Raw genomic sequence first — 11,916 nt, forward strand, 5'->3', positions numbered from 1 at the left:
AATTCCAATCGTTCCATGTCCATGAAATGGTGTTCGCATAAAAAATGAAATTCATGCTGGTTCCTGAAATTTGAAATGCTATTAGACCCTTTCGGAAACTGAATTTAATCTGAAAATGTTCCTTCAAAAAGGCATCAAATGTCAAATCAAATGAACAAGATGTAGTGGAGCCTGTTTCTGGTTTGTAAAAGCGTTTTAAACCCACATCATAATTTACACTCTCTAATTGATACTGTGGAGTCCTATCATTAAAAGTCATCAGCAAAGTTGCTGGAGACATTGATTTCTTTCCTTAACACAGAGTATAGTTTTGTTTTAATTTGTGCAGTCCCAATCGGTCCTGAAAAGAAGGCAAAAATCTGCCAGACAAAAATCTGGCCTTCAACCTGTCTTGTTACCGTGGCTGTGCGACGTCTTCGTAGCACCATCAACGCATGTAATACAATGGCTTTGACAGTTCATTGGTAATAATGACTGCCAAGGTCTATTATTTTGTCATTACACATGGCATGACTGTATACACCAATCGTATCGCAGTCAGTCAACGAGGCGCGCTTACTCTTCTTTAACGCTTCATGCTTGCTTACGAAGTTGCTCTACTACACACTCTTTATGCCCAGCGCACATGTGAGTAAAAAGCAGAAATGTTCGAACTCACAAAGCATTATCATTTTTTTAAAAGCAATTATCGCCTATTCAAACCGGCAACAGTTCAATCAACAGACCAAACCCCATCCACTTTGTTCAGTATCTTCGCTCATCCGAAATACTTTGTGCTTCAGTTTTGTCATGGTAGAGTTGAAATAAACCGTCTTTTCCATTTAGATCAAGCCTATTTAACCTAGCAAAAGTGACCTTAGGACCGAACGCGAAAGAAGAAATTGTCCTCCCTTTGAAGTCTGGACGAAAATACCACCATATAATATGTTACCATCATTAAGATTCTGTTTTCGTTGTAACATGTAACTATGTGTTAGAACATATCACATCATGTTTTTGGCTTTATCCGTAATCGAATTTACAAAAGCCATGAGCCACCTCAGAAAACTCCTGAAGCAACGTAATAGAAATTGATAAAACCTGCATCAACCATTCCAAATCAGCAGTTATGGAAGGACGAAAATTGTAACAATTATACTTCCAACATCCCCCGCACTATTTCCTTGTTTGGGTCGCAGCAGAAGTTCATCAAATTAAAAGGCATTTTTGCTGTGTTAGCTGACATTGCATCAGATTCGTTCTTTCAATCTTCTCCTGGCATTGATTTCATTTTCTTCGGCCACTACATTTGGCATTTGAAAATTAAATTTCGATTGAAGCCACTCTTGTATGTTTGCCAAACAAATAACAACAGCTACACTTCTGAAAACTTGTAATGCTACTCAACTGAATTGGAAATAAAAGTGCGTTTTACATCTGATATAAAACAAGTGTTGGAATATAATGTTGATATTGAATTAAATCACGTAGCTGTTATTATTTGGAAGATTGTCAGTTTCCAATAGTTTTCTATTTTCACTGCGTCTATGACTTTAATTGCAAGGAACAGCTTAACTTCAACATCAGATATTACATAACCAAATGTCTAATATATGTTTTACGATATTTCACAAAGCCAATAGTATTTAATGATCAAAAGTGTCAAAGTCACCAGCTTACCCATTGATGACATTGGTGTACTCGGGTTGATGATTTGTGTCGTGCTTACTCAATGCACCACCGACCAGTCACACTAAAGACACACTTGAGGAATCAATAAGTTGTACCGTTCATAAAGGAGATGAACGCGGAATTTCCTCTATTGTATTTAACGTATGGCTAATATTTATTTCGTCAGTATCCTCTTACTATACAGAAAACGATATTCCTCAGGCCTTGTTTGGATGATACATGTAGATGTACATTTATTCAAGGACAAGAACATGGAGTTGATGTCAGGTGGTGTTGTCACTTTTCAATCATGCCCTAAGGGTTAAGTAAGGGAAATGAGTTCTGTACATGAACATATGTTAACAATGTCTTTGTGATGTCCTATCACATTGAAAGAATTGTCATTTTTTTCTGTTCATGTCAAAAGATTATTTGGGCGATTGCAAACCTATGGACCTACATTACCTTGTTATGAAAGAAAAGATCATGACAAACTCGGGGTTTCCCTGAAGGCCTAGTGTTGCCAGGTTTTGGTGTAGCGTCGCTCTGATAAATTTTCTCTCCGTGAGCGGGAGCAGTCTGGAAGCGCCCCCTACCGACCTCAATAACCTCAGCTTCATTTCCCGCCTCTTAGACTCATACTTTAACTGTCAAATCATCGGCGTGCAATGACGAATGACCCAACACAATTCCAAAACTTATTATTTCCGCAATATCACTTTTTTCATTTCCGTGTTCCTAGTTCAAGTATATATGATCAATCAAATTCCCAGAGTCTAGCTCCTGGTGGAAACTTACTATTTGTGACAACAATCGTATCAAACGTGACTATCGACTCCACAATCAGGCCTATATATCCGATTGCAACAGATGCAAAACCCGGATAGACATATTCCATAATCTTACATTAATGCACTCGTGTTCAGATATTTATATAAAAATCGAAATCAATCCAACAAATTAAATACTCTGTCTGAACGACACTACATGGACCTTTAAATTCCATTATACCATATGCGGAATACAGATAGACCTGTTTGTGAAGCTTGATGATGCTAATCCACTAGCCCTCCTGCTGCCCTAAACAATCGTAACTGTCAAATCATCGACATGCTATAACAGATAGCCCAACGCAATTCCTAAACTTATTATTTCTGCACTTATGGTGATGTTTCTTTTCCGTGTTCAAGTATTCAAATCAATTCTTCGAAACCTGAGTGAGTGAGTGCGTGAGTGAGTTAAAAGTTGGCAGTGTTTAACCAATATCACGACTTAACAGTAAGATCTTAATAATCTATGCAATTACATAATATAAAATATTATCATCAGAGGACAGTAAAATTACTAGAGTATCACTGTTTGTGTTTAAGACTAGTATGTGGTCATAAAAAGATATCATTTGTAAAACGGGCTCTTGATCACAGGAAACAAAAGGTAGATCACCTTACTGGGGACTATGGAGGCTTCCAGTACCTTTGCTACCTGCATGGACCCAAACAGGATTTTATGTCCCCTTTAGGTATTGGCGATTATTGACAAAGTCAGCCCAATTAAAGAAACATATATTCTACGAGTAAGATCTAGGCAGAAATAGGTGTGCTTTGAAAGATATGGTCTCAGATGACCTTGGAAACCAGAATTCCCCATTATAGAAGCAATGATCAAGCGAAAAGGATCGCAGCAACTGTGGTACTGTAATGATAACAACAATCAAGTGTGTATGCAGACCTTACATAGATGTGAAATATATGTAGACATATCTGACAAGCGTTGAAATCACGTTAACACTAACGTTGAACTGATTTTGATACCATTCCGACTGCTATGCACTTGATCCAAGTCAAGGTCATTGGTCATAGCGAATAAACGAAATCAGCAATGACCTCTGCCAAGAGAGCAAACCCCCTCGTGTGCAGTCCAATCAGTATTTCTATGATGACCACCCCAGGGGCATGCAGGATTGACGACTCTGTCGGCAACAGGTGCATCTTCTGATTTTACATCGTGCGACTCTGGCTATATAGTTATGTAAACCAAATCTCCTGGTAATGACATGTCACTTATGTCAGCGTGGTAGCGTAGTAGTAAGTGGTAAGACTACTCGCTTGTCGAATACAAATCAAACCCGATTTCTTTCTTCAGAATTCATCGTGTGGCTGAAATAGTTAATAGTGTTTAGGGCCACACCATTGGAAAATTGGATTCCGAGAGATGATCTGTGTTGTTTTGTTAGGTTCGAGACTAGCTTGTAGCAGTGCTAACTTTACGTCTTTATAGTATTGGTTTCGTCATGGTCTTTACAGTTTCGTTAGGTATATTGTTTGATTGTTTTTCTATTTACTTTCTAGTATAACCATTCCAGTCTAACGTAGAATAGACAAATATTAGAGTCCCGATAATTATCATGTACTATCATACTTTAGCCACTCCTGTCTAACACGGGACAGAAGTATATGACAACCATGATAGTAACTGCATCATATATTGACATACAGCAGGTGGACAAAGCGACTCTGGACGAAAAGTGAGTGCCATTACAGTATTAACGAAAGTAATTGGTCAATAACGTAGATCGCCAATAGGCCCTATGTCTCTTATAAACACATCGACAAAACTTTTTTTATAAAACAATATAAATTACTCCGTTGCAGGAATTCGAAAATGTCAGAAACATGTGTTCATCAACCACTATCAAACGCGAAAACGATGGTAACTGTCACAAACACATGCAAAGCCAAGTCAGATGATCACCTGGGAAAACGCGGGAACATATGGTACACATCAAAATGGGGAACCGCATCGGACATCCATTTTTGTTACTGATGCGCCAATCTTGGAAATGTCCTCCACATATCTTCCGTGAAACTGTTTGATGTAACGACTTGAACGTTGTAAAAACATAAATAAATATCGTCGTGTTTTCCGGCACATTTACTGACCATCCACTAATAGGGAAACAATGAGCACAACCCAAAATCACATATGCTAAAAACTGGTCATCAACATTTGTTTCAAACAGGATTTGTTCCAAAATGATCGACCTATCCCCTTACTCTTCATTCCCCATGTACCGAGAGAGTAGGGGTAATGAGAGAATATTGTTAATAATGTGTACACAATAAGTACTACGGAACCAGCTACGACTTCAAACGTTCTGACCCTGCTTCCAAGCATTTATTTCTGACCAAGCGGTGTGGGTATTGTTCATGGTCGTAATCCCGCAAATTGATCTGATTAGAAGTTCATTGTCAGAATATATATGAATGTGTGCTCTTTCCATGTCGATTTCCATGGTGGCAGTACAAGGGGTTTCCCGGCTAATCTAGTTACCTGGCTAATCATAACTACCTGCTTGGGTGTGAGGATGGTTTACCCAGCCAAATAAACCAGAATTACGATTTCTTTCAACATAAATCATGTGGGGATCACCCCTATACAATATGGAAAAGAAATGTTTACAGTCTTATGTTATTTGTATCAAACTCAACGGAACAAACGTACATGGTGGCCCATTCCTTGAGACAAACTGTGGGTGTTGTCACCTTCAATTTCTTCAGATGTACAATACAGCCCTTTTATCGATATTTTAGTTAAATGTTAACGCTTAAAAATTATTTTAGTTACATTAATTTACGTTAACATAGGAGGAAAGTTTCTTTGGGGTTTTTTTTTCTTTTTTTTTTTTTTTGCTATGACGTTGGCCGTGTTTAGGCAGACAAAAGTTTGTCATCAAGGAGCATGTGGGATTCCCACTGGGACGGACATGTACATGAGCTGCAACTCGCTTTCTGATCACCCGAGTCTCATAAACAGGAGAAGCGGTCATCCAACATTTCTGGATAGAAACCGATACTTTCTCCATCTTGAGATTGGCTCAATGTGCGAAGAGTACGAATTCCAGGAAATGTGCTTCATTTGCATCAACATGTCAAGACACTGCTCGCCTGACCATCTTTGTTCTCGTCTATGTTTGTTTGACGTAGCAACGCCTTGAAAATATGTACAAGAACCTTTGACAGGTTCCCCCATTTCTCCGTCACCACAAAAGGATTTTAGGGCACCATCGGTGTATTGCTTTCAGGATGTCAGATCTGCGAACTTCGGCTGATGAATAATGTTGTGAGTCAGCTGGTTTCGTGTTGGCTTCAGTAAGTTGTTTCAGGATCTGAAAATTCATCTTTCGGAGGATAAATGTTCCTATCTCGGACGAGTAAGTGATTAAGTGATTTGAAGGACCCTCAGACATAATAAATACGGAACAAATCTGACAATATATCTTTGGTATTGGAAGAGCATGTCCTGAAAACAGATCAGTCAATGATCACACTCCAAATCAGTCAGTACATTTATTCAATCATATTGGCAGTGACGGTTTTCTGCACTGCTGATAAATCCACGAGTACTCACTCCTCGTGTCCACAATCACTTCCACTAAACATAGGGGCGGTGGTGTAGCCTAGTGGTTAAAGCGTTCACTCGTTACGCCGAAGTTCTCGGTTAAATTGGTACAATATGTGAAGTCCATTTCTGGTGTTCCCCGCCGTGATATTGCTGAAATATTGCTAAAAGTGGCGTAAAAACATACTCAATCACTCCACTAAACATAACGAATATTTTATATCTGGTACTACTTGAAAATCAAGTTCTTTAAATTATGAACTTGGAGTCATATCGAGAGTCTGTATGTTTTTGTGGAATAGACAACGAGGAGTCTTCCTTACAGTTCGTGCGAGTCAGCTGATATATCAGATATATCATTCCATTGCAACCTTACTGTCAAAATGTTTCTGATATGAGACAAAACATTGATTTGAAACAACGACCGTAATACTATTTTCCATTCAGATGACGGAATGAATGTCTATATTTGTTTGTCAAACACTGCAAGGGTGTCTTCAATCAAAATACGTTTACATGTCCCTACTGGAGTAACTCTTAACTGTTCGTAGTATTTACTGTGATGTCACAAGGGAATGGAAATCAATTCTGGCGCAAGGGTTTTTTTTATCTAAAACTGTTTTCGAATCGAGGTCATACTAAACCCCACAAATCTATGGATTTTTGATTGATCAGCTTTGCCGTCGTAATCAAACTTACCATTATGCCATTTTATTTGCGCGTGTTCCTGGGCAGTAATCTTCATCATATCAGCGTTTTTCCTTCCGAAAATATTTATTTGGTGTGGATCATATTGATTTGTTTGTGTTACGATAGTTTAGCATGACATTGATATATTGGACTAAGAATACACCCAAATGTCCATATGATATATACCGAAAAGATATAAGGAATGGAGCCCAGTTCGCTGGTCACGACGAAGACCCAGGCTAACCTTTCCAGATGGGTACAATGTGCGAAGTCCAATTTTTATTGATATTGCTGAACACTGTTTAAAGCGCCGTAAAACTATTCTTATTCCCTCATTTATTCACTCTAAAGGACAGAGACAAACAATTATTTAAAATTCCAGGTAATGTGTTTAAATGATAGTTTTGATTTTCTAAGCCCGAAGTACAACAAATATACTATTGCATGTATCACATATCTGCTTCTTAAGTTTTGATTTGACGATGTCTCCTGCAAAGAATTTTAGTTCACTGTGCATGGGGTCCTTTAACAACTAAATATTAATATATCGTGTAACATGCCTAACAAAAAGGTAAATAATTTCAATTTTACGACAACTCGCACCTTGCTTACTGCAACAGTAAGTGATCTAATTCATATGACGCCGCTGTTTCTTACCGAAACCACACCCATTTAAATAGTTTTATGCATGATATCTCTATATGTCAGTAATACGCTTAAGTATGAAGTTGGCACAGAAGTGAAAAGCGACAAGATCAACAAGATACTAGACAGGCGTTCTCTTCAGTTGAGACGTTACATTTGAAAAAGGAAAGAATAAAATATGATATACCTGGAACAAAGGTCATTCTCAATGTTCGAAACAGGACATGCCACTTAAACTGAATAGTTTCAAACCTTATGGGTAGACAATAGGTAATAAAAGTCCTTGATATATCTGAAGATGTATACATCAGCATTCAGTGCACTATGTGCGTTCATATGCTTTCTACCCGTTCCTAATCTGTCAACCTTCAACCATTTGCACTCAACAGTTATTGTCCTCCTGAGAGGGTACATAAGTCCCAGTTCATTGAAAATATTTTTATATCTACAATCATTATTTATAGTAGAATATTTGGGTTTTTTTATTGATCTGCTAAACTTCTAAATAATCGCCAACACCTGCCCCCTTGGTCCTTGGTATGGTGATCTACCTTCGGTTGCTGGTGATCTGTCTTTATCTGTCTTTATTTGGTATTGTATCTGTAGTAATACATTCTTTTACAACATTCTAGTTTTAAACCAAATCTGTGATATTCTGGTATTTCTACTGTACTTCGATGACAGGTTTTTATGGTATAGGTTTATTTTGGTTTAATGTATACATTGTTCTGGTCAAGGTGTGGGTGAAATATTGCCGATGGGACGTTAAATGTTACCTCACTCAATCGCTCACTCACTCCTCGATGTATTTTTTTCATTGGCTCACGTCTCCATCTGCAAAGGTATGTAACCCTGGTTACACAGTTTAATAATTGACCCGTGACGATCGTAGTTTGGATTGGTCTTCAGCAACCGTGTTTGTCGGGAGAGAAGACCAACTTGATTGGGTGGCCATGCTCACTCACTTGATTGATCGCAGATGATACCCACGATGCCAATCACTTGATCGTCTGGTCAAGAGTCAGTTCTTCACAGATCACCGTCACGGCGTAAAACTAAACTCACTCACTCAAATCACCGTTAAATAGCTGTAATATTGTAGAAACACACAAGAAGGTATATGTTCTGATAAACCTAGAAACATAAGGGATTTGGCCCACAGTTCAAAAGTTTCCAACTTTCTAACAGCTTAAAGGTACAAATATTGCACAGTGCATTTACAGTGTCTTAATCATGTTGATAATGGCTTCTCCCTGAAGCTGGTCCCAACGACATGCGCTTGCAAGAAAATTACACATAATTGTTTCTTTCAGTAGCCTTTATATTAGGTACAAGACGTAACAGCTTCAAGTGACAACGATTGTTCACAAATATTGTACTTTCATGATTAGGATTGCAGTGTGTATGAAACACGTGCTCGGTAATCAATGACGGCAAACAGAGTGGCAAGAATCACCTTAATTTTATTTACATTAAATCTGGAACCCTCCTGTATCATTACCGAATAACAAATACATTTTAGAAAATAAACTGGAGCAAAAACAGAAATTGTTTACAAAAGAATATTTCATTTTCTGTTGAATGTAATATCTTCTCTCCAAGGTCCTCTTCAGAGCCAGTTTGAATGTCAACTGCATCAGTGAGATCACCAGGTTATCGTTTTTACGGATCCTTTAACAATGATGCAGCATCTGCCCTTAATGTGTAACCTGAGCGTCACGTTTTTCTCCATTAACGTTTTTTCACTTTTATGTGAATTATTGCCACTGCGGATACTTTCAAGGACAGCATCACAACCTGGTTTTTCTCACAGCATGACATTTCGGTCCCATATGTTAATATTTTTTAGTGCTTTCTTATTGTCAATTTGTACGTCCAATGTTCAGGCTACTTTCATGTTTGGAAACAAAAGTAAATTCACAATCTATCATTACTGTTAACTGCTGAAATTCTGCATGAGAGGTCCAGCCGATATACCTGTCTTCCGAACCAGGCCTATGGCAAAGATACACAAATGTTGCGTGAAGTAGTATGCATTGTCACTATATCGTTACAGGACATCGCTGTCAAATATATCAGAATTTCGTCTGCATATTTATTTACTTAATAGTGTTCAGGTATGAATATCGATTGTGTCGTTATGTCATAATGAAAACCAGTTTTGTCAAATCCTTTGCGACTGTTTTCATAAAAAAAGGGAAGACCTCCACTTGGTCATGTAATTGAAACACCGTTAAAAGTTGCTTTAACATAAATTAAGCTCCATACAAAACCATTACTATCACATCAACACAGTGGCACAGTGAAGTGCAATTGTCGAATATTAACATGTTTGTATTTTATTGTAAAGTGATACGCATTTTCATATTTTTCTCGATTGAAGCTTTTTCATACAACCTGTATTGTTTAGGTCCGTTCAGGATTTAAATAGTATAACAAAATTTTATTGAGATCTAATCTATTTAGATGAGCGCTACTCTTGGGTCTTGGGAGACCAGCATCTGGCCCGAATAGGTCTTCCAAATTAGATAGGTGGGGTAGCCTAGTAGTTAAAGCGTTCGCTCGTCACACCGAAGACCCGGGTTCGATTCCCCAAATGGGTACAATGTGTGAAGCCCATTTCTGGTGTTCCCCGCCGTGATATTGTTTGAATATTGCTAAAAGCGGCGTAAAACCATACTCACTCACTCACTCTTCCAAATAAACCCCTCAACTGGGTCAGCTGGGAAACCTTAGAAACTGGTAGCAAAAGATTCAAGATACAAGTTGCCACAGCTTTGACAAAATCCTGGCGGAAGCACTACGACAATAAACTACTTTTGCGCCTCATCTGACGGATTACGCTCATGAACAATACCAATTTCGCGTGGTCAGAATTGGAAGCCAGTTGGAATTGGTGCTTGGAAGCCAGACCATACCTGTTCAAGTTCCAGGTGACCAAATAGTGTTATTTTTGTCATTTCACAGATGCATCATCGGACGTTTGCCTGCAGTATCCCTCCCCAAGTTCTATTGGTGCCTACAAGGTGGGCGAGAAGTAGGACTCGTACATCTGGCCACAAATCAGTTTCAAAACACATCATTATTGCCATGCCCACTCATAATCACGTGTGGCTAATGGAGAATTCTTTCTAAATGATGAAGGATCAATTAATACACCGGAACACATGACGTTGTTACATTTCCTGTCAGCAGGGGATAACTCCTAGATATCATTCACTTAAAGACAGAAACTACTCGACACCACTGGAAACCATTTTCTTTAGTCATGGTTGATATATCCGGTTTAATCGCAGAATTGAAGAAGCCATTATTTGTCATCCGCAACTTGAATGATGATGTATGATGTTCTAGATTAGTAAGAAAATCTATGCAATAATGATCACTTGATACCATGGTATTGTAGACTGGTTGTCTAACGGTGCTACCGGTCACGAATGGTTATTCGTGAAGACTGTAGTCAATAAAGACAAAAAAAACTACTACGCAGCTGCGGACCTATTGGCGATCTGCACTAATCATTAATCGAGGGACCACAGACTTGCTTGCAATTACTTCCGTATACCGTAATGGTCGTAATTACTCATTTATCTACATCTCGTGTGTCAATACCTCATTCAGCTACTGTTGTGTTTCTCGTAATGTTTAGCTGTCTCTATCATGCCAGACTGGATTGGCCAAAGTAGAAACTAAACGTAGAAACGACGTGTTCAATCAGTACGTGTATCTAGAAGTTCATTATTTGTAATTTATCAAGAACTGGAACACAGTTCGATAAATAGTTGCCTTGTAAAAAGTACACTAGGTACTATATATACTTTGGTTCATTATTTTAATACGATAGCTCACACCTCCAACTATTGATTTGAGGTTGTTTACCTGAAAAAATATTGATAATATGACTTGACACAAACTTTGTTCGTTTTTTGATGATCAATCAAAGAATAGAGTATTCCTGTGGTTAAGACGAAATAGCATCGGAAACAAGTTCTAACCAAACCTGATTATGGTATTGATTCCATTCCCATGAAAATCAAACTTCAATTGCAAATACCGTTGCAGTGTTTGGCAAGCCTCGTAAAAACAGTAGTTTGTCTGAAACCTGTTCTGGTCCAACTGAATCGGAAAGAGAATAACACTTCTGGTTAAAACTCCTTGTGATTTCGTAAGTGACACATCTTGGAACATAACGTTGATACTGAGCAAATACAACGTGTCTGATGTGGGAAGAGCCAGTTTCAAGTAGGTTTTTATTTGCATTCTGTCTGTGAACTACCTTCGATTAAAGGAAACGCATTCAGTTTTCAATCGATGCATGGCTTCACGCAAAATAAACAGTTTTAATGTATCTAATGTAACAGATAAAGCACCCAAGTTAAGTTCAGTTGATAGTGATTGATGAACAGATGTACATGATAAAGTGCTTACTTCCTGATAAGGGATTGATAATTGATATTGACTCTCTTTGGTTGAACGAAATGCATCAAGTTGTTGCATGACGTCTCAGAAAGTAGAAGGTTTATCATATCTAAT

The sequence above is a fragment of the Haliotis rubra genome, unplaced genomic scaffold (genome assembly GCF_003918875.1).
Source record: "Haliotis rubra isolate DU_JTF1 unplaced genomic scaffold, ASM391887v1 Scf266, whole genome shotgun sequence".
Lineage (NCBI taxonomy): Eukaryota > Metazoa > Mollusca > Gastropoda > Lepetellida > Haliotidae > Haliotis > Haliotis rubra.